Source organism: Moschus berezovskii, chromosome 15 (assembly GCF_049115385.1).
Source record: "Moschus berezovskii isolate FMDL1 chromosome 15, NW_MosBer_1.0, whole genome shotgun sequence".
Taxonomy (NCBI): domain Eukaryota; kingdom Metazoa; phylum Chordata; class Mammalia; order Artiodactyla; family Moschidae; genus Moschus; species Moschus berezovskii.
In genome coordinates, this window is record NC_142474.1 from 5,168,020 (window position 1) to 5,190,985 (window position 22,966).

General features: G+C 47.3%; 1 pseudogene; it reads left to right on the forward strand.

Annotated features, from left to right (window-relative positions):
• The first annotated feature begins 13,848 nt into the window (after positions 1 to 13,848).
• LOC129555113 (E3 ubiquitin-protein ligase Mdm2 pseudogene) lies at positions 13,849 to 14,383 on the forward strand (annotated as a pseudogene).
• The last annotated feature ends 8,583 nt before the right edge of the window (positions 14,384 to 22,966 follow it).

Genomic DNA, 22,966 nt, shown 5'->3' on the forward strand with positions numbered 1-22,966 from the left:
CTCATTCTCTGTGGGTCTCAAGTGTAACCACATTCCTTCTGCAAAGCCCTCATTGCTTTGGAAGTCAAGCTCTTCTGGAAACCACCTTCATCGACTTGTCACCACTTTTCTTCTAAATAAGAATCTCCCTCGTCACATCTTACTTCTTCATTTCAAACCAAGATCTGTATCTGGGTGGGGTGGGGTGAAAGCAGAACTTCAGCCTTTGTGCAACCCTCTCTTTCGGTGCAGATCAGTCCTCTTGTATTGGCCTTATCAGTCCGGATGTGTGTCTCTCTCAGCTGACCGGGAGCTTGTCTCAGGCATGGACTGAGGAGTACTCATCTTGGTATACCTTTGGGTAGCTCAGGGCTGGGCAAAGAAGGTGCTCCCTGAATGCTTGTTGAATGACTATATGAAAGAATGAATCATCTAAAGTCAATTTTATCACCTCCCTAAACAGAGCCAATTTCCCTCCCCACTGCCCTCCTACACTACTCTGGGACAAGACAGTTCTTGCAGAGGTAGAGACAGGAAGAAGTTAATTCGGTTCTCACTTCCAAAGCAGCTTCTAATCCTTCTCTCCTTAAATTACCTTTAATCCACCCACTGTCAGCCTTAGCTCTGGTTCAGCTCTGAGCTGACTCTGACCCAGAGCATCTCAAAAAAAAAAAAAAAAGGAATGAGAGAGAGAAGAAAGGAAACTGTGTTTGTATTTAAATCATTTCAAGAAACATGGAAGAACTAGAGACAGAAATGATTCGAAGTGGACATGCTCTCCACTAAGAGCTGTCAATTCTAGACCTGTTCCCCCCTCAGTTCTTCTTCTAATCACCAAAGGAATACCCCTTTAGTGAAGAAAGCCTGGAGAGCACATGTGAAAGAGAGGACGCTTAGTGTTCAGTCTGACCACGCGTGGTGGTGACTGGGCACTCTGGCATGTGCATTTCCACATCTCTTGGTCTGTCCCTGCTGCTTCCCCTCTGTCTCCATCCCCCTCTTTCCCTCAGCCCGTCCTGACTCACTCCCTCCCTCCAAGTATCTTTCTCTCCTTCTCCAATTTAAATGCTTCCGAGGTCTTCACCCTCCAGACTGGGTCGTCCCCCGCCCTCCGTGATGAACAGCTCAGCTTGATCTAATTCCTGTCTTATGAGGCAGCAGGAAATTCAGTGCCCTGGCCTCCCCAACACTTTCTGAGAAGTCTGGGTACCTTTTCCTCGAACTCGGCTTATCGCTCGTCTCTTCTCGCTCCCAATGGTTACTTCAGCCTGCTCTCCGGCTTCCCTTGCTCTTCCTGCCTCGGTGGGGAATGCTTCGGCCCTCAGTCACACTCCAGCTGAGGCAGGTCGGAGCTTCGTTTCCCCAGAGGACGAGAAACCCGGCACAGGTTTCCCCGGCCAGGCTCCTGGCCTGCGCGTCCCCCCAGCCCGCTGCGTTCACACTCGCAAGCTTCCTCCAGTCGCTGGGGTGGGCTCAGTGCCCCTCGGGGTCTGGTCGCGAGCGGCCAAGGACAAGGGAAGCTGGTGCACCAGCACCTTGACTCCCTGCTCCTCAGAGGGGGGCCTCTCAGGGACTGCTTGTTCCTGGACTCTTGGGAGTCCCCACGGGGGCGGAGTCCTCCTTGCCCACAGTGGCGACTGGCTCCTGAGTTGCCCTTCTTGTTCCCTTAACCCTGGACCAGTCCTCCCTAAGATCTCCTCTCAGGTAACTCACTTGTATTCAGAGCTTTGCCTCCACATTGGCTTCTGGAGGAACTCTGCCCAAGACGGTAGACTTGGGCTTTTCCTTCTAACTAAAGGGCCATGAATAGAAGCATCATCTTCAACCAGGTGTGATCCACAGCCTCCTGGCATCTTCAGAAGAGCAGAGCACCCCCACTGCTAGGCCTTGAAACATCAAATATATTGGGTTTCATCTAGCACCCCCCCCTACTTTGCAGCCACTACTTCATATATATACAATAAAATGATGAGGGGGCCCTCTGAGTTGCTCAGTCTACATTCAGAGCTCGTCTAGCAGTTGGGGGCAGTCACTTCTCTTCTGGGCTCCCTGTGAAGCCATTTCAGTGGGAAAGCACCTACTTCCTCTCCTACTTCCCCTCCCCTCCGTTTCCAAGCCCCTAAGAGCCAGAAGTCTCACTTGAACTGGGTGATGGAAGTGAGGAAGGTGTAGAAGAACTTGGCATCAAATTATAAGTTTGTTTTCTTCTTTTGGCTGCACCACGTGACCTGTGGGATATTTGTTCCCTGACCGGGGATTGAACCTGAGCCCTCGGCACTGGGAACCCAGAGTCCTAACTACTGCACTGCAAGGGAAGTCCCTTTGCTAATTTTTTTTTTTAAATCAAATTCTAGATTGAAGGTTTTTTTTCGAGCAAATTTTTACAGAAATACAACATACATACAGAATAAGTACACAGTTTAAAGTACACAGTCTTAAGTTTTAAGTCTTAAGTATGCAGTTTAAAGAATTTCTCCCAGCTGAACATGCTCATGTAGCCAGCATCCAGATCAAGACACAGAGCCAACCAGCCCCCTGAGAGCCACCTGGTACCCCTTCCAGTCACATCCCTTCCTCAAGGACGACCACCATCCTGACACTGAACACTCTTAGTTGGTTTTGCCTGTTTTTGAACTTTGCATCAGTGGAATCACTCAGAGTGTGCTCTTTCATGCCTGCCTTGCCTTCTTTCCATCAACATCATGGCCATGAGATTCATTTGTGCTGGGTCTAGCTGTGGCTCACTGGTTGAGACCAACATTTTAATTTGAGGAGTTTCGAGTTTTAAGAGCTGAAAGGAGATATTTTCGGTAACTAAAAGAATCCCCAAAATTATAGAATTGGAGAGAGGTGGGTTGAGGACACCACATGTCCTGGGGCAAGTGACCAAACTTCTTGTTTCTCTATTTCTGTAACGTGGGGCTGATACAAGTTCCTGCTTCACCACGTCCTTGTGAGGGCTCACTGAATTAATGTCTGCAAGGTGTGCAGGGGCTTCCCTGGTGGCTCAGATGTTAAAAAAGATCTGCCTACAATGCAGCGACCGGGGTTCCATCCCTGGATTGGGGAGATCCCCTGGAGAAGGGAATGGCTGCTGGCTCCAGTATTCTTGTCTGGAGAAGCCCATGGACAAGACTAATGCGCAAGGTGTGTAGAGCAGGGCCTGGCCTGCAGGGGGCGCTCCGGGGAAGCCTGCTGCTGCCTCCACTCCTGTCTCTGCCATGAATCCTACCTTTACTCTAGATTTTTATTATTACCCAGAGGGAAAACGGAAGTTTCAACACAGGATATTTGGTAGTAATTATTATAAAAATGATTTCATAGTAACACCTCAACTAGTTGAGACATATCCCTAGACTGGTTAGGTGTGTGTCTCAGAAAAAGCGCACGTCAAGCCTGAGAAGTTAGTACGGCTCATGCTTGTTTAACAGATGAGGCAACTGAGGCTCAGAGGACGAAGCAACTCCTTTGGGGTCACAGAGGGGGTTGGTGGTGGAGCCGGGGCCTCTCTGACCAGGGAATCCTGTTCTTCTCTACTCTCTGCCCTTTCACCTCCTCTCATCTCCTGCTAGATCTAGCAGTCCTCAGGATGCCCTGGGGTGGTCCTGCCTGGCTGCCCCTTGGCCTGACCCCCTCCCCCTCCCCGGCAGCCAGGCAGTCCTGCCTTTAGGACTTACGGAAATGTTTTCTGTCTTGATTTTCTCATTGACCTGTCCACGTGAGGCTCCATGTTTCCCGCGGGTCTCATAAACAGCACTTTGTGAAATGCCAGGTGAGTCAGTCATCCTCAGCAAACAGGTTCTCAGGTGGCCTCATGATCCTGGTCCAGTGGCTGGGGATGTCGGTTTTTATGGAGCTGAAATTAGTCAACTGCAGTTATAGAATTCTCCTACTGCCAAATCATGAAATTGGTTCAGGCCAGCAGGCATGGTAAAGGAACTTGTGAGAAGGAGGTAGGCACTTTATAGGAATAGAGAAAATGCCAGAAGCAAGTTCAAAAAGGCTTGAGAACAGGATGGCCTGGGGGGGCCTTGGTTACACAAGCGGGCAAGTCAGCTCTGATCATGTGTCTCTAGGGCACTTTGGCTGCAGGCAGCAGAGAGCAGAGCCTCACACTGTCTTAAGCAGTACGGGAGCTGGGAGGCAGGGCAACTCTCAAGTCGCTTCACTTGGGGGTTCAAGAATGTAACTGAGAACCCAGGTTCTCTCTCTTCCCTCTACTATCCACACACTGGCTTCAGCTGAGAGCTGGTTCCCTCTGTGGCTGCAAAGTCGTGGCCAGTAGTAATCAGGCTAAAAAACTGTTAGCATCCAATGGGGAAAAAAGAAAGAGTGGCTTTCTTGGATTCTCTCTTAAGAGTAAGGAAGTGTTGCTGCCCGAAGTCCTCAGGACATCTATCCTGGTGTGTCTCTTGGGCAAAGGTGGCTAGGGCCCGTTCACCCCTGAACCAGTCATCGGCAAGAGGCATATTTGGAAGACATATTTTGGCAACATTGGGAGACATCTGGAAGTATTAGTGGCATCTCATGGGGAGAAATCAGAAGTTTAGTCACTAAGTTGTGTCCCACTCTTGCAACCCATCAGACTGTAACCTGACAGGCTCCTCTGTCCATGGGATTTCCCAGGCAGGAATACTGGAGTGGATTGCTGTTTCCTTCTCCAGGAGATCTTCCTGACCCAGGGATCAAACCCATGTCTCCTACATTGGTAGGTGAATTTTTACCACTGAGCCAACAGGGAAGCCTGTAGGAATCAGAGATGCAGCTAAATACCCTTCATTGGCAGGATCGTGCCTCCCCAATTCACACACTACAGAGAACTACCTGTTCTGAAACATCAACACTGCAGAAGTTGAAAATCCCTGGCTTAGACTAATCAGGCCCTGTCTACACTGGGGTGTAATAGTTGGTGGGGAGTCACCTATAGTGTCCACTGTAAACTTTTTATTTCAGACTTTGTCACTCTGTTAGGGACACTATGTTAGGGATTCAAATTTCAGGAGGGTTTGTTTGGCTTGGCCTGGACCACTTGCCCACTCATCAGCTTATAGAGTGTAAGGCACTGTGGTTGACCAGTAGTTCCCCCACAGGAAGATCCTGGTACAGGAAGTGGGAAGGGATGTTAAACTAGCAGAACAAAGCGAAAAAAAAAGGCCCACCTCAACTTCTCTAAGAAGCTTAAGCTCTTGACACTGCTGGAGGGGACAAGTTTCGTGTCTTAACTGAGAACCCACGAAACTGTGATCTCCCCCCGAATACGTGACACTCCCCTCAAGAAGGAGAGGGAGACATCCCAGAATGAAATAGGGAAGTGGGGGAAGCAGGCAACATCTTGGGATGATGTTAGGGGGAGGGAGGAGAGAAAGAGTACATGTTAACTGGACTTCAGAGATGGCTGCCATTCATTCTTTCCCTTCAGGTATGGGGTCTAACCTTCCAGTCCCTTGAATCTGAACTGGCCTAGACTTTGTGTCTGTTTTGACCAGTAGAACATGGTGAAAGTGGCCCTGGGCTTCCTGCCTCATAGTGCCCTGAGCAACCATGGAAGAAGTCCAGGCTACTCCAGTGGGAGGGCGCTGAGGTGCCATCTTGGAGGTCCAGCCCAAGTCAAGATGCATCAACCCCTGTAGCCATCTGCTTGCAACGGCCTGAGAGAATCCAAGTGAGAACCACTCAGCCGAGTCCAGCCAACCCACAGAACTGTGAGCAAGAATAATAAACCGCTGTTTTTAAGCCCCTAAATTTGGAGGTGGTTTGTCATGCATCAATTGATGGTGAGAACAATATGTATATACATAATATATATGTAATTAAGGTTTTCAATTTTAATATTTACTAATATTTTCATTAAAATATTTTCTTATAAAAGTGTTACCAAAAATGGAGAAAAGAAACGCCACCCCTGGTTGTGCTGATGTAACTCCAATCACAACCCCTATTAGCATTTTAGTGTGTGTTCTCCCAGTCTTCTTTCCTATGGAAGGTTTGACAGCATATTTTTTCCCCTTTACCAATATGTCATCATCAGTATTCTACATTGCCAGAGTTCTTGCAGCCAGCAAACTATACCAATAATGCCATTAACAGCCGCTTATAGTTGACAGAATAACAGTCCCCTTAAAGATGTCTAGGGGCTTTCCAGGTGGCACAGTGATAAAGAATCCACCTTCCCAGTGCAGGAGATGCAGGAGTCGTGAGTTTGATCCCTGGGTTGGGAGGATCTGCTGGAGAAGGAAATGGCAACCCACTCCAGTATTCTTGCCTGGAAAATTCGGTGGACAGAGGAGCCTGGTGGGCTACAGTCCATGCGGTAGTAGAGTCAGCTGAGCACACACACACACACACACCCCCAAAGATGTCTATGCCCTAATCTCCTGAACCTGTAAATGTGTTACTTTGGGTGGTAAAAGGGACTCTGCGGGTGTGGTTTAGGTTGAGGATCTTGAGATGGGGAGATTATCCTGGATTATCTCAGTGGGCTTAGTGTAACCGCAAGGGTCTTTATAAAAGGGAGGCAGGTGGGTCGAAGTCAGAGAAGATGATGTGGGTAAGGAATCAGGGCCCAAGAGAGTGAACAGAATATGCAAAATTGTTTGCTTTGAAGACGGAAGATGTGCCTCAAGCCAAGGAATTCAGCAGCCATCTAGAAGCTGGAAAAGGCAGGGAAACAGATTCTCCCCTGGAGTCTGTAGAAGGAACGCAGCTCTGCCAGCACCTGGTTTTTAATGAGACCCATTGTTTTGGACTTCTGACCTCAGAACTCTAAGATAGTAACTGGGTTGCTCTAAGCCACTAAGCTTGTGATCATTTGTTATAGCAGCCATCAGAAACTAGTACTTATCAGTCATTTAACACTGTATCTTATTTAATTCTCACAATAGCCTATGAGGCAGGTCCTGTTACCATCTGCATTTTAGAAACGAGGAAGCTGGCGCTCAGAGAGACAAAGGGACTTCCTCAGGCCACAGAGTATTAAATGGCAGAGACAAAGCTGGCCCGCCATTTATGGTTATATTTATAAAAACCACTGGTATAGGATTTATTTGGACTTTGGTAAACATACAGACGTTGGTTTAAGCCTTTGTCACATTGCCATCTCTTTTTTTTCATTGTTTGTTCCTGTATTAAGCTAACATTGTGACTTCTGTGGAAGTCCCCACCAGCCATAAGATGAAAACCACAGTTTTGAAATTGCATGAGCCATTGACTCATTGGCTTTTATTGTTATTGGCACTGAAGTGTCTCATTTGAAAAGACGAAATCCCAGTTCACTTTGGGGTTTGGTGGACCAGATGTAATTTTGAAGGTTGCTTAAATCTTAACTGCTCTGTCAATCTTTTGCTTTTGAGACTAAGTTTTAATGACCTTTAAAGCAGCTCTGAAATGGAGCCTGAGTGCATCTATAATCTGAACACAGACAAACGTTTGTGCAAAGATTCTTTTCTACCCAGCGAAGTTTCCTCATCTTGCAGCCAAGTCGGTCACTCCATCAGCTAAGTTTACACAGAATGGCATGAAATCCAGTAGTGTTCCCCCAGACTGCTTTTGCACTGACCTGTTTGGAACAATCTTTTTTTAATTGAAGGATAATTACGTTACAATGTTGTGTTGGTTTTAGCCATACATCAACATGAAACCGGCCGCACGTATACACACGTGCTCTCCCTCTTGAAGCCGCCTCCCACCTCCCACCCCGTCCCACCCCTCTCGGCTGTCACAGAGCCCCAGGCTGAACTCCCTGCACTGTACTGTCAGCCCCTATATCGCACATGGTAACATGTACGTTTCAGTGCTGCTCCCTCAACCTGTCCCACCCTCGCCTTCTGCTGCTGTGTCCACAAGTCTGTGCTCTGCTCTGCGCCTCTGTTCCTGCCCTGCAAATAGGTTCATCAGTGCCACTTTTCTAGATTCAATACAATATTTGTTTTTCTCTTCTGACCAACTTCACTCTGTGCAACAGGCTCTTGGTTCATCCACCTCACTAGAACTGACTCACGTTCGTTCCTTTTTATGGCTGCGTAATATTCCATTGTGTTTATGTACCACAACTTTTTTATCCATTCCTCTGTCAACAGATATCTAGGTTGATTCCATGTCCTGGCTATTGTTCATAGTGCTGCAATGAGCTTTAAAAAAATTTTTTTAATGTGTGGAAAACAGTCGTTCCCCACATCTAATACCAAACGTCTGCATTTCCATAAAGATCTCCCAGTTTCTTACATGTAGGTTGGTTCCAATGATCCTGGGCTCTTACTCCCTCACACACAGTCCCCCACTGGGGTCAAGATTTACTTCAGGGTTCTCACCAAGCTTGATTTCCCCCCAAACATCCAATTGATAGTCCTGTGTGCTTTTTTGGGCCACACCCATAACATGTGGGATCTTAACTCCCTGACGAGGGAGCAAACTCTCACCCCTGCATTGGAAGCATGGAGTCTTAACCACTGGACTGCCAGGGAAGTCCTGATAGTCCTATTGTAGAGGCTTCTGAAATAATTTTCTTTTTCCTTTTAAGTTAAGAAATTATCTACTGTAAGATTTACCCTATTTAGGATCAAGTTCTACAAGATGAAACATCCTACAATGCACAGGACAATCCCCAACGATGAAGCAATTCTGCCCAAGGTATCAATGGGCTGAGGTTGACAGCCTGCATCACAGCTGTGATTTCAAGTAATTTCCCTTTACTGTCAGCCTTCCCTTCCTTGTCTCACTTCCCCACTCTGGGGTCCATATTTCTGTTGCTTCACATCTGTGTGTTTACATGTTTAATGTCTCTTTTCCTTCCTGTAATATAAACTCTAAGGGGCAAGGATTTTGTCTCTTGCTCTCACCATATCCGTTCCGTTCCATTCCGTCGCTCAGTCGTGTCCGACTCTATGCGACCCCGTGGACTGTAGCCTACCAGGCTTCTCCATCCATGGGATTCTCCAGGCAAGAATACTGGAGTGGGTTAGATATAGTAGCTGCTTAATAAATGTGTTGCATGTATGAAAAGTGCAAACAAACACTATATTTCATAAAGCATCTTTAAAATGTGAGGATACAGGGACTTCCCGGGTGGTCCAGTAGTTAAGACTCTAGGCTCCCAATGCAGGGGGCCTAGGATCGATCCCTGATCAGGGGACTAGACGCCACCTGCCACAAGTAAGGGTTCACATGCCACAGCTAAGACTCAGTGCAGCCAGATAAATAAGTAAATAAACAAATAGTTAAAAAATAGAAGAATAAATTTTGAGGACGCCAGGAGGCTTCTCTGGACTTCGTCTTGGTGACTCTCTAAACGTCATTTGGGGGAAAACATGTGTGAGTGAGACAGAGAGAGACACTGTCTTCGTAGACTAAACCTGAGCTGAGGTTCTAGCACTGCCACTTAACTGCCACATTGCCAGGAACAAGTCACATCCCCTCATCTGTAAAATGGGAGTTATAAAAAGAAGATTAAATGTGCTAATGGATGTCAGCGCCCTGCACTTCGTAAATGTTGGCTTTGACTTTCTTCTCTGTTTCCTCCTGCTCTTGAGTTTCCGGGCCAGCACTGGTGCCCATGGTCATCCTCGTCAGCCCACCCTGGAGGACTGCCTGCAGCGTGGTGGACAGCTGTGTACATGCCTATGGCAGCTGCATCACTGCCCAGGGCCCATGCGACCGGCATGTTCGCAGCAGGTCAACAGGGAAGTGCCTGGCAATTAACAACCCCAGGCAGTACCATCAAGCACTGGGAGATGGGCATTGTGGGTAAAGTCCCGCTTCCTGACCCTTCCCGGGACAGTCCTCAAGTGTCCTCTGCATCATCTCCCAGATGTCCTCCGTGAGGTTGAGCCCCATTTGCCCACAAAGGTAACCACGCCTGCCATTCTCCCTTCCCTGTCTCACCTCCCACTTCCTCATTATCCTTCCTGAGATTGTTTCCCAGATAAACTACTTGCACCTGGGGAGTTCAGTCAGTTCAGTTCAGTTCAGTCACTCAGTCATGTCTGACTCTTTGCGACCCCATGAATCACAGCACGTCAGGCCTCCGTGTCCATCACCAACTCCCGGAATTCACTCAAACTCATGTCCATCGAGTCGGTGATGCCATCCAGCCATCTCATTCTCTGTCGTCCCCTTCTCCTCCTGCCCCCAATCCCTCCCAGCATCAGACTCTTTTCCAGTGAGTCAACTCGTCGCATGAGGTGGCCAAAGTATTGGAGTTTCAGCTTTAGCATCAGTCCTTCCAATGAACACCCAGGACTGATCTCCTTTAGAATGGACTGGTTGGATCTCCTTGCAGTCCAAGGGACTCTCAAGAGTCTTCTCCAGCACCACAGTTCAAAAGCATCAATTCTTCGGCGATCAGCTTTCTTTACAGTCCAACTCTCACATCCATACATGACCACGGGAAAAACCATAGCCTTGACTAGATGGACCTTGGCTGGCAAAGTAATGTCTCTGCTTTTTGATATGCTGTCTAGGTTGGGAGTAGCAGTTGCTATCTGTCTGCCTTGGATTTTATCATTTGCTCAACTTCATCTGCCCATCTTCTAGCTGTTAGCATCTGCATCTTTGTGCATGAGTTTGTTTGGTATTTCTTTTTTCCTGGCTGTAAGAGTCAAGCAGGCTAGAAGTGCTGAAGAATTCATGCTTTCTCCCTTCTGCCAAGCAGCCGTCAGCCTGTGCGTGGAAGGAAACGGTGTATAAGTGCCCCCGGCTCCCTGGTCCTTCAGGAAGAATAACTCTGAGACGCATGTTCTGCCCTGGGCGTGGGCGTGGGCTCTAGTTGCCCAGAGTCGTAACTGCCTTGATAACTTGCTTAATCCTGGTTGTTCCTCCTTCCCTCCCTCACTTTCTTTTCCCTATTGGGGTGTCTTCTGCCTTCCAACTAAACTACTTGTCCTTGAATCTTTGTCTTAGGGTCTCCCTCTGGGGAAGCCCAAATGATGATACAAGCTCTACTGTGGGGGTTTCCAAACTAAGATATCCGTTAGATCCAGTTGTAGCCTCTCTTTAAATCTCTGAAGAATAGGAGGGAACATGCTATCATCCAGTTAAACAGCACTCTCCTAATAATTCCACCTGGAGCTGAAGCTGCTGCTGCTGCTGCTAAGTCACTTCAGTCGTGTCTGACTCTGTGTGACCCCATAGACGGAAGCCCACCAGGCTCCCCCGTCCCTGGGATTCTCCAGGCAAGAATACTGGAGTGGGTTGCCATTTCCTTCTCCAATGTGTGAAAGTGAAAAGTGAAAGTGAAGTCGCTCAGTCGTGTCCGACCCTTAGCGACCCCGTGGACTGCAGCCCACCAGGCTCCTCCATTCACTGAGTGGAAGGAACTCATCTCCCCCACGGCATTAACAAGCCTCACGCCCCACCCTTTGGTGCATAGTCGCCCCCTGTACTTCACATGAGTTCCTTTGTTGTCTGAGATACAGAGGATGCTCTGTTGGTAGCCCTGGAAACGTCCCTTGGGTCTCCAGTGGGGGGCGACTCCTATTCCTATTTATTTAGTTACTTTCTGGGGATAGGCACACATGTTGAATGTTGGCAACAAATGGTCTGGCTCAGTACTTTCATTTGTTTAAAAAAAACAACAGAGTGGCTGATTGGAAATCCCACAACAACCAGTCCCCCCACTCCCATGACACTTTGTTATTTTTCTAAAATTTTTTTCCCCTATTTTCTTTCTTTTCATAATGGTGAGTACAAAGGGTGTTTGCCAATTCGGGGCCCTTCTTCACTGGGGGCCCATCTCTCAATGGTTGAAGGTACCACCTGGGGCTGTCAACTCCCAGGCACTTCCCTGTTGACCTGCTGCGAACATGCCGAACACATACATGGGCCCTGGGCGGTGATGCAGCTGCCATCGGCATGTACACAGCTGTCCACCACGCTGCAGGCAGTCCTCCAGGGTGGGCTGACGAGGATGACCGTGGGCACCAGCGCTGGCCCGGAAACTCAAGAGCAGGAGGAAACAGAGAAGAAGGTCAAAACCAAACTGCATCCTCTTCTATGCCAAGCCCTCTGCATTTCCATTGGCACCACCCCTCATGCAAGTTCTCTGTCCAGAAGGTTCCTGTAACACTCCTCCCGACAAGGAACATGTGACTTAGCGCCAGCCAATCAGAGCAGCTGAAGTACAGGCCCACCATGACACGTGGTGCAGATTGGTCCAATCAGAGTTCATCTCAGGATTTGTTTGGCAGCAGCCAGGAAGCAGGTCTGTCTTGCAGTCCCTTGGGAGTTTAGTGTGGTTGGGTTGCTGACAAACAACTCGGCTTACTGAACGTCTCAATTCCAGAGGAATTTCAGATGCTAAAAAAATTTTTTTTCACAAACACTGATCATTATTGTATTATGTTAAACCTCCCTGGAGAGCAGATTCCTTACCAGTATTTTTGAGCAGCATCTGTCACTTTCTAGTCCCTTCTGCTTGTTTTAAAAAGCTCAGTCTAAAATAGATCCAAAAAATCTGAGCAAATACCTGATTTAAATCTTGTATTGGTGAGGATATCGGTCCAACTGCAGTAAATAAAAGGTAAAATAATTGGCTTAAAAAATGGAAGTTGAATCTTCTCTCATGGAATAGCCCAGCGGTTAGCATCCAGTTCGCCATGGTGGCTCCACCTTGTCTGGGGTTCAGACTCTAGCTCGTTGCTGGGCACTCCTAACGTGTGACTTCCACTTCCTGGTCTAGGAAGGCTGTTTTAGCTCCTACCGTATTTCCTCCTGCCGGTGGGAAGAGGGAAAAGGGAGGAAGAGGGCCCTCTGTTCCCTCCAAGGGCACAATCCGGAAGCTCGTCATCACAGAGCTGGGGGCATGAGCCCTGGTCTCCAGCCTCCTCCTCCTTCCCTCCAGTCCTTCCCACTCTGCTCTGGGACCCATGTGAACAGCATCAAAGGGCTCTCTTGCCCTCTGGCTTCTGGTTGGGTTTGATCGGTGAGAGACACTGGCAGGAGACGGGAGGAGAGGAGAAGCATGGGTCTGGTTATTCCCCCAGCTCTCCTGTTGGGATCCTGGGCCACCGTGTCCCTTGACTGAAGATCACGGTCTTCTCTCCAGATCTGGCCACCGCTTCCATCTTTGCCCTTTTCAGCCTAAGGTGGTAACGCCTCCACTGTTACTGCTGAGGGGTTGGAATGCACCCCCGCCCTGTCACTACTGCTTAGTGGTAACACCCTCTCTGTTATTAGCCGTGGGGTGTTGTAGCATCCATGGGGGCTGTACACTGCCCAGTGCTTTGTAAAGAGTCCATTCATAAAGCTGTCCTCCTGCTGGGTCTCAGACTGGTGTGAATCCTCCTGACAGTCAAAGGCTGTAGACGCCTTTATTATCATCCCTATCGCGTCGATGAGGAACGGAGGGACAGAGAGGGTAAGGGAGCTGCCTAAAGCCACACAGCTAGTAAATGGTGGCCCCAGTGTTTGAACCAGGGCAGTCTGGCTCTGGAAACGCCCTTCTTTATCACTACACTGGACTTAGCTTCTTGAAATAAGAGGCAAGAAGGACAAGGTTGGGGATTATCCTCCAAGTCATCATTAACTTGTTGGGGGCCTCAGTTCCTTATATTTTTGGTGAAGGAGTAGACTAGTCCAAGAGTTACAAATCCCAATGCCTGTGGAAGCCAAAAGCTGACCTAAGCGAGGGATACGGACTGGGTCATTGCCACCAAGAACTGTGCTTTCTCTTGCTTTCCTGTAAAGATCTGGCCCTCCTGTCTGTCTTTTCTTCCCCACTAGCATAGAGAACCAGGCACACAGGGAAGTCCTTTAGAAATTACACTCGGCTGACTGTAACCGTTATCAATTCTTGACTGTAGCAGTTTAAACCAATTATAGGTTCCTTCCTTTTACTTAAAGCCAGTCTGGAGGTCAGCATTCCAAGGGAGTAGCTCCATGGTGTGGACAGAGATTCCGTTTCCTTCCATCTTTAGTACAGATTGGCTTCCTGAAGATAAAGGAAAAGATAAAGGGAATATGTCTGAGAAAGCCTAACTAGAAGACTTGACGCAAGAAGGAGAGGGCTTTGATGTCCCTGACTGTAAGAAATCTACGGTGAGTGATTCCGGAGAATCGTGTGTTGAAGAAAATGATGATAAGATCACACGAGCCTCTCTATCCCAAGAAAGTGAGGACTATTGTCAGCCCTCGACTTCTAACAGCATCGTTTATGACAGCCAAGAAGACGTCAAAGACTTTGAGAGAGAAGAAATGCAAGACAGTTGAAAGTATGGAGTCTTGTTTTCCCCTTAATGCCACTGAACCTTGTGTGATTTGCCAGGGTCGATCTAAAAATGGTTGCATCGTCCATGGCAAAACAGGACATCTTATGGCGTGCTTTACATGTGCAAAGACATTTAAAAAAAGAAATAAGCCCTGTCCAGTATGTAGACAACCAATTCAAATGATTGTGCTGACTTATTTCCCCTAGTTGAACTACCTGTAAATACAGAATTATATATTATAAGCTTAAAAATTTAGATATGAAATTTATTTTTATTTTTTAGCTGTATCAAAACAAGAAAATACCTGACATATAGATTTATCCCAATAGTGATTATTCCTTTTAGGAAAATGCCTGTTCTGTTGCTATTTTATATTTGGCTTTCAGTGAATTTAGATTGGATTTAGTACCTGTCATGTAAAAAAAAAAAGTTCCTGTGAAAGATTTAATATTTAAATTTTCAGTTTGGTTTGGTTCCGTCGCTCAGTCGTGTCCGACTCTTTGCGACCCCGTGGACTGCAGCCTAACCAGGCTTCTCCATCCATGGGATTCTCCAGGCAAGAATACTGGAGTGGGTTACCGTTTCCTTCTCCAGGGGATCTTCCTGACCCAGGGATCGAACCTGGGTCTCCCGCATTGGAGGCACACGCATTAACCTCTGAGCCACCAGGGAAGCCCTATACTCTTAAACCTTCCAGTGGGAGATTCCTTCTCCCACTGGGCAACCCACTCCAGTGTTCTTGCCTGGAGAATCCTGTGGACAGAGGAGCCTGGAGGGCTGCTGTCCATAGGGTCGCACAGAGTCGGACACGACTGAAGCGACTTAGCATGCATTAGTACAGAACCTCTCTCAGGTCACAACATGGCTACTTAAGCTCCAGCCATCATTTTTGCATTGCAGGGGAAATGCAGGAGAATGGCAAGGCACCGACAACATTCTTGGAAGCCCCACCATCAGTTTTCAGTTGTAACGCATTGGCCGCTCAATCTCAGCATGATGGAGTTTGGACTGAAGACTTTTTTGGGTGTGTCCCGGGCATTGTACTGACAGGGTGTTCGGCAGCATCACCTCCGCTGCCCACTAGATGGCAGTAGTGCTCCCCACCTCTAGCTGTGACAACCAGAAACATCTCTGGGGACAAAACTTCCCCATTAGGGCACTCTCACATTCAAGAAAAGCTGGAAAATGTGATTTTTGAATCTATTACCACCCCCAATAGTGTAGTGGTGTAAGTATGAGGGAAATAGCTCTTAGACATGTGGATGGCAAACAGCAGTCCTTGCTCCAAGAGATCTCAATCCCTTTCCTCTTATTTCTACGGAAAGAGAAACAGTGGCCCAAGGGCAATGATAAGCGCTGTCAGTGTCAGGAGAGATGGAGCGTGGTGGGGGCTGCGGCAAAGAACAACCGAAGACCCCGTGGAGGGCGTGCGTTCCAGCTGCTTCCCAGTGCGCAATCCTCTGTTACCCAGAAGCGCTGTGGCGGCCTTCCCTGGAGCTCCAGTGGCTCAGGCTTCATGCTCCCAGCGCAGGGGGCCCAGCCTCGATCTCTGATCAGGGTACTAGATCCCACAGGCCGCAACTAAGAGTTCACATGCCACAACTAGGAAGAGAGAAAGAGGAAGAAAGAAAGGGAGGAAGGAAGAAAGAAAAGATCCTGCATGCTGCAACTAGGTAGATCCCAATGCAGCAGCTGGGCCTCCGCGTAGCCAAATAAACTTATGAAGTAAAAAAACAAAAGGATCATGTATGGGACTGGAGTTATCAGAGCATCTGATTTTTCAAGAAAAACTAGAAACCGAGCCTTTAATTTGCAATCTGCCATTTCTAAATATTGGTGACTATTCAATTTTTATAAAGATTTGTATGAATGGTGTTTGACCCATAGGATGCTACTTTGCAGTGAGTGGCCGACAAGATTTAAAAACTTTTAATTTTTAAACATATAGAAGAAATGGAAACATAATACTTGGGTATCCATCTTCAACAATTATCCACATTTTGCCAATCTCATTTGGTCATCTTCCTTCAAATTACCCTTTCTTTGCCAGAGTTCTTCTAAAAGCAACTGGTTGGCCTCGTGTCATTTCACCAGTGAATACTTGATAACCACTTTAAAAATTAAGTCACCACGATGTTATCATACCTACCAAAGCTAGCAATGAGAACTTAGACTGGGCCAGATGATTCTGAAGGGGTCAGCAGCTTTGCCATTCTAAACTGTGGCAACTGATTCTCCTTCCTGTCTTCTGATTACCCTCTGCCTCTCACCTCTGTCCCTCCTTTTCCACAGCTAGACAGACAGACACACACACACATGGATAGATACACACGTGGAAGCACCAACACTGGACCCACAGACACATAGACAGACCAACCCGCAGAAACCCCTGCACACGTTCCGCACACGTGAGCTGCGCAGCCACTGCTTTAAGATTAAAGCACATGTCCTGAACTTAGACCTGCAAGCTTTTCAAACTGGGCTAGAACCTCTGTCTGCCCCGTCCCCACCCACATCCTGCATCGCCCTTGTGCTGACTAGTTTTTGACCCTGGACTGGTTCACTCACCCAGGCCTTCATTTTCCTTTGTGCAAAACAGGGACAACAATTCCAACTCTCCCCCAACAATGGGGCAGGGAGGAATGTAATTACAGGATCGCACACTCCTTGTTCAAGTATTAGGGTGCTTAATAATTACTGCCACCACAGCAGCAATGATGAGGTGATCAGAAGCCCTGGCAGAAGCAGAGAGGAAACAAAAAAGTCCAGAATGGGCTCTGCTGGTCTGGATCTTCGGATTCCAGGCAGTTTAAGGCCCACAGCCCTTCTGTCCCTGAAATCTTCCATTCGCCTTCTATCAATTCATGAAGACGTTTTGGCAGCCTGGCAAGAGAAAAGGTTCAAAATCCAAATTCCCAACTCAAGCCGTGAAGGGAGAAAGATGTTTTGCAGCTTGGTTCCTAAATTGGAAGATGATTTCTGGGTGTTTAAACATCTCCTTTCATCTCTGTGCCACTTACATGGCTGCTGACGCAGCTCTGGGGCCTGGGTGGGGCTCGGGGTCAAGGGGAGGGCGGGTGATGCATTCTTTAGGTGTGCCCTTGGAGGAGATGTCCACACAGGCCCCTGGTTCCTGCCATGCTCTGCCAAGGACACTCCCAAAATATCCAGGGGACCAATGCTATTTTTGAGGTCCGGCAGCCCAGCTGGTAAAGAATCCGCCTGCAATGCAGGAGACCCCGGTTCGACTCCTGGGTCGGAGAGATCCACTGGAGAATGGATAGGCTACCCACTCCAGTATTCTTGGGCTTCCCTGGTGGCTCAGCTGGTAAAGAATCCGCCTGCAGTGTGGGAGACCTGGGTTCAATCCCTGGGTTGGGAAGATCCCCTGGAAAAGGGAACGGCTGCCCACTGCAGTATTCTGGCCTGGAGAATTCCATAGACTGTATAGTCCATGGGGTCGCAAAGAGTCAGATACAACTGAGCAACTTTCACTTTCACTTTAAAGGCTACCGTGTGTCCCTCTCCCATCCCCAATAATCTGATTTCACTCAGAGTTTGGTTTTAAACAGAACCTGCCTTGCCTTTCGATCTTCCAGGAAATTTGGTTTTTCTTGGGGTCACTGGAGTAAAATGTGAATTAGCCTCAGTGCGTCTAGCCTTCTCAGAACTAAACTCTCTTACTATTTAAAATTTTTCTCTTAATCTTTTGTTGTTTCTTTCCTATTATCACATAGAGAGGATGCCAGTTAAGTGCCTGAGGTTAAAATGTAAGATGCCAGGACTTTAAATCCAGTTCTTCCTGAAAAGGTACAAATTTATCGTTCCTAAGGTCAGTTTCTGGCCTAGAGTCAACAGAAAATGAGAAATTTTTGGTTCCTGTTGTTCTGCTTTTTAAATATATATTGGAGGTCAACACCCTTTGAAGATGAATTCATTTGCAAAATATTATAAAGTTGAGAAGTAGCCATTTTAATTTCTGAAAAATGATCAGGATAATGATGATGATGCAATGATCATAGCAGCATAAGAGCTGTTTTAATTTGAGCATTCACTGTGTGCCAGACACCGTGCTAAGCCTGTCTCCAGCATGCCTCATTTATAGTAGAAATACAGCATCTCATATAGAGAGACGTATATATATCTCATATATGTGAGCTATATAGCATATCTCATATATAGCAGGTATAGCCATTATTCTCATAATGAAGATTTCCACCTCTTCCAGGAAGCCCTCCCTGACTCTAGCCTCCTACCCTCACCCCAGGCCGAGTGTTCTATCCTTTGGACCATTAGACTCAGTGCTCTTTGAAATTACTTGATTTCATGTCCTTGAGAGCAGAGCTCACGTCTTATTCAGCATGTGTATCCTAAGGGGCCAGAGCATGGTAGGTTTATAGGTATATAGTTAAGACTTGTTCAGTGCAAATTGCCCAGTTTCTCTGAGCTTACTTTCCCCCCCTCTCAAAAACTGGGTTAGCAACAACAATAATAACAGCTGATATTTATTGTGTCCCCATTGGACATTTATTGGCTGCTCTCCCAATATCTATTCCTTGTTAACAGACCCTGTTCTGGGCAGCAGTGTGCCTCCCATGCAGCTAGGGGAGAAGCTAGCAGAAGTTGTTGGGTGGAGCTGATAGTTGTCAAGTACACACCTTTCATCCCTCTTCATGCCTTCCTTCTTTGGGCCTAGAATGTGGACACAATGGCTGGCACTCTGGCAGCTGTTTTGGTCCTTGAGGCAACCTCAAGGATGGTGGCGCAAAATGATTATTATCTATTCGTCATTCTAACCCTGGATGTCACAGCTTTTGATTTCTTAAGTGCATACAGGGAAAGGAGGAGTTGGTGAGGGGAGAAAAAGGAAAAGAGCTCTATCTTAAGCCACTTACTTGGGTTTTCATTTTATATAGCCCAATCTAATTCTAACTGACTCCAGCTTGTGCTTCTTCCAGCCCAGCGTTCCTCATGATGTACTCTGCATATAAGTTAAATAAGCAAGGTGACAATATACAACCTTGACATACACCTTTTCCTATTTGGAACCAGTCTGTTGTTCCATGTCCAGTTCTAACTGTTGCTTCCTGACCTGCATACAGGTTTCTCAAGAGGCAGGTCAGGTGGTCTGGTATTCCCATCTCTTTCAGAATGTTCCACAGTTTATTGTGATCCACACAGTCAAAGGCTTTGGCATAGTCAATGAAGCAGAAATAGATGTTTTTCTGAAACTCTCTTGCTTTCTCCATGATCCAGCGGATGTTGGCAATTTGATCTCTGGTGCCTCTGCCTTTTCTAAAACCTGCTTGAACATCTGGGAGTTCACGGTTTACATATTGCTGAAGCCTGGCTTGGAGAATTTTGAGCATGACTTTGCTAGCGTGTGAGATGAGGGCAATTGTCCGGTAGTTTGAGCATTCTTTGGCATTGCCTTTCTTTGGGATTGGAATGAAGACTGACCTCTTCCAGTCCTGTGGCCACTGCTGAGTTTTCCAAATCTGCTGGCATATTGAGTGCAGCACTTTCACAGCATCATCTTTCAAGACTTGTAATAGCTCAACTGGAATTCCATCACCTCCACTAGCTTTGTTAGTAGTGATGCTTTCTAAGGCCCACTTGACTTCACGTTCCAAGATGTCTGGCTCTAGGTCAGTGATCACGTTATCGTGACTATCTTGGTTGGGAAGATCTTTTTTGTACAGTTCTTCTGTGTATTCTTGCCACCTCTTCTTAATATCTTCTGCTTCTGTTAGGTCCATACCATTTCTGTCCTTTATCGAGCCCATCTTTGCATGAAATGTTCCCTTGGAATCTCTAATTTTCTTGAAGAGGTCTCTTGTTTTTCCTATTCTGTTGTTTTCCTCTATTTCTTTGCATTGATCACTGAGGAAGTCTTTCTTATCTCTCCTTGCTATTCTTTGGAACTCTGCATTCAGATGCTTATATCTTTCCTTTTCTCCTTTGCTTTTCACTTATCTTCTTTTCACAGCTATTTGTAAGGCCTCCTCAGACAGCCATTTCGCTCTTTTGCCTTTCTTTTCCATGGGTATGGTCTTGTTCCCTGTCTCCTGTACAATGTCACGAACCTCCGTCCAGAGTTCATCAGGCACTCTATCTATCAGATCTAGTCCCTTAAATCTATTTCTCACTTCCACTGTATAATCATAAGGGATTTGATTGAGGTCATATCTGAATGGTCTAGTGGTTTTCCCTACTTTCTTCAATTTAAGTCTGAACTTCGCAATAAGGAGTTCATGATCTGAGCCACAGTCAGCTCCTGGTCTTGTTTTTGCTAACTGTATACAGCTTCTCCATCTTTGGCTACAAAGAATATAATCAATCTGATATAACCTCAGATATGCAGATGACACTACCCTTATGGCAGAAAGTGAAGAGGAACTCAAAAGCCTCTTGATGAAAGTGAAAGAGGAGAGTGAAAAGGTTGGTTTGAAGCTCAACATTCAGAAAACAAAGATCATGGCATCTGGTCCCATCACTTCATGGGAAATAGATGGAAAAACAGTGGAAACAGTGTCAGACTTTGTTTTTTTGGGCTCCAAAATCACTGCAGATGCTGATTGCAGCCATGAAATTAAAAGATGCTTGCTCCTTGGAAGGAAAGTTATGACCAACCTTGATAGTATATTAAAAAGCAGAGACATTACTTTGCCAACCAAGGTCCGTCTAGTCAAGGCAATGGTTTTTCCCATGGTCATGTATGGATGTGAGAGTTGGACTGTGAAGAAGGCTGATCGCCGAAGAATCGATGCTTTTGAACTGTGGTGTTGGAGAAGACTCTTGAGAGTCCCTTATACTGCAAGGAGATCCAACCAGTCCATTCTAAAGGAGATCAATCCTGGATGTTCATTGGAGGGACTGATGCTAAAGCTGAAACTGCAATACTTTGGCCACCTCATGCGACGAGTTGACTCACTGGAAAAGACTCTGATGCTGGGAAAGGTTGGGGGCGGGAGGAGAAGGGGACGACGGAGAATGAGATGGCTGGATGGCATCACCGACTCTGTGGATATGAGTTTGAGTGAACTCCGGGAGTTGGTGATGGACAGGGAGGCCTGGCGTGCTGTGATCATGGGGTCGCGGAGAGTCGGACACGACTGAGCGACTGAACTGAACTGAACTGAATTCTAACTGACAAGACTTGGCCAGGCCCATGTTCAGTGCTTTTATTATGCACCTCAGTTAATCCTCCCAATAGCACTTTTAAGCAGACATCATCATTATCACTTCTATTTCACGAGGAGACAGAGACTCTGAGGGATTAAGTGACTGGGATTTGAAGCAGGCAGTCTGCTTCCAGAGCCAGCACTACATTCTGCTGCCTCTTTGCTGTCGTCTTATGGACGGTGTGGAAGCGCACAGACCCTGCAACTCACCGTCACCGTCTCCCTCTCTCATTCACTGATTACATCATTTATTTCGTCAGCAAGCATTATGGAGAGCTAACTCACAGGCTTTATTAGGCCTGGGGCTATGAAAACAACCAAGATGGTTGTCTGCCCTCCAGAAGTGCCTCCGCTGGGGGGTTCTTTTATTGTTACTTCCCAGGGGCAGATAGTGGGTCAGGGTCCCAAATATGGTGATGCACTGTACAGCCTCAGGGACACCATCTACACAGACCTGAATAGGAAGAGTGCCCCCTCGGTTTGGCAGTCCACAATCTGCACAACGGTATGTGGCAGCCCAGCCAGTGACAGAATTGGGATGCAAGTCCTAGTCTCCAGTCTCCTACTTGGATGCCTCTCCGCCTGTTCTCTGTAATGTCTTCCTCTGTTCCCAGGTCCCTCTGCCTGCTTGTCGATTCCACTCTCTGTCTTTTCACATTAGAAATGTTTCTAAGATGTCAGGGGCTCTTTACCTCTATTCACGCATGAGAGGGAGGCATAAACAACTCTTTGGAAGCTCCATGCGTTTCTCTGCAATGTGGCTGGGCAGGGAGCCAGCTTTTTCATCCTGGGACCCAAGTATCAGTATTATCAGTGTTTTTGCCAAGGAGGTTCACTTCTACTCCTCTGTGGAGGACTCTCCCAGAGTCTGCCCAGGAATCCTGCCTGTGCCAGGCTGCCTGTGATCCGGAAGCCGAGGCGGGGAAGGGAGCTGGGTCTGACCATTTCGGCTCCTAGTTTCATCCGCAGCTTTTCTATCTCAGTGTCTCCGGAGAGTAACTCCCAGAGCCCTGAGGCGGGCAGGCAGTCATCTGGCTACACAGAGGGGCAGAGGGGATTGAGAACCTTCCGCCAGCTTCCAGGCGAGGTTCCTGGGCTCATCCCCTCCTGTTCCTTCACCCTCAGGAGCATCTGGCACCACCATGAAATTTTTTAAAATGGTAGGTGCGACTGATTGAATAAAATACTTCAGTTTAATTTTACTTAAATTTGGGACTTCTACTCCCCATCCCGATATAAAGTCTAGTGTGACTTTTATCACTATAAGTTAGTTCTGCCGATTCAAGGACCCTATATAAATGGAATTATACAGTATGCATTCTTTGCTGTCTGGCTTCGGTTTTCTGTTGTTTTTTTTTTTGGAGGTGAGAAAGGCCTGAGTGGTTTATTGACACTGATTTCAGGCGGCCGCCCCTCACAGCCGCCAGTCAGTCATCCATTCCTGTCCTGGCGACTGAGCTCGTGTCCAGAAACTGCAGAGGCTCCAGTGGAAATCACGGTGCGGAAGGTGGGAGGCTGGCTACACAGGCCCTGCCTCGGGCAGCACAGACTCAGACCAGATCCCAAAGCAGGAGATGGCAGGCCTGGTGGAGATTACGGGGAGGC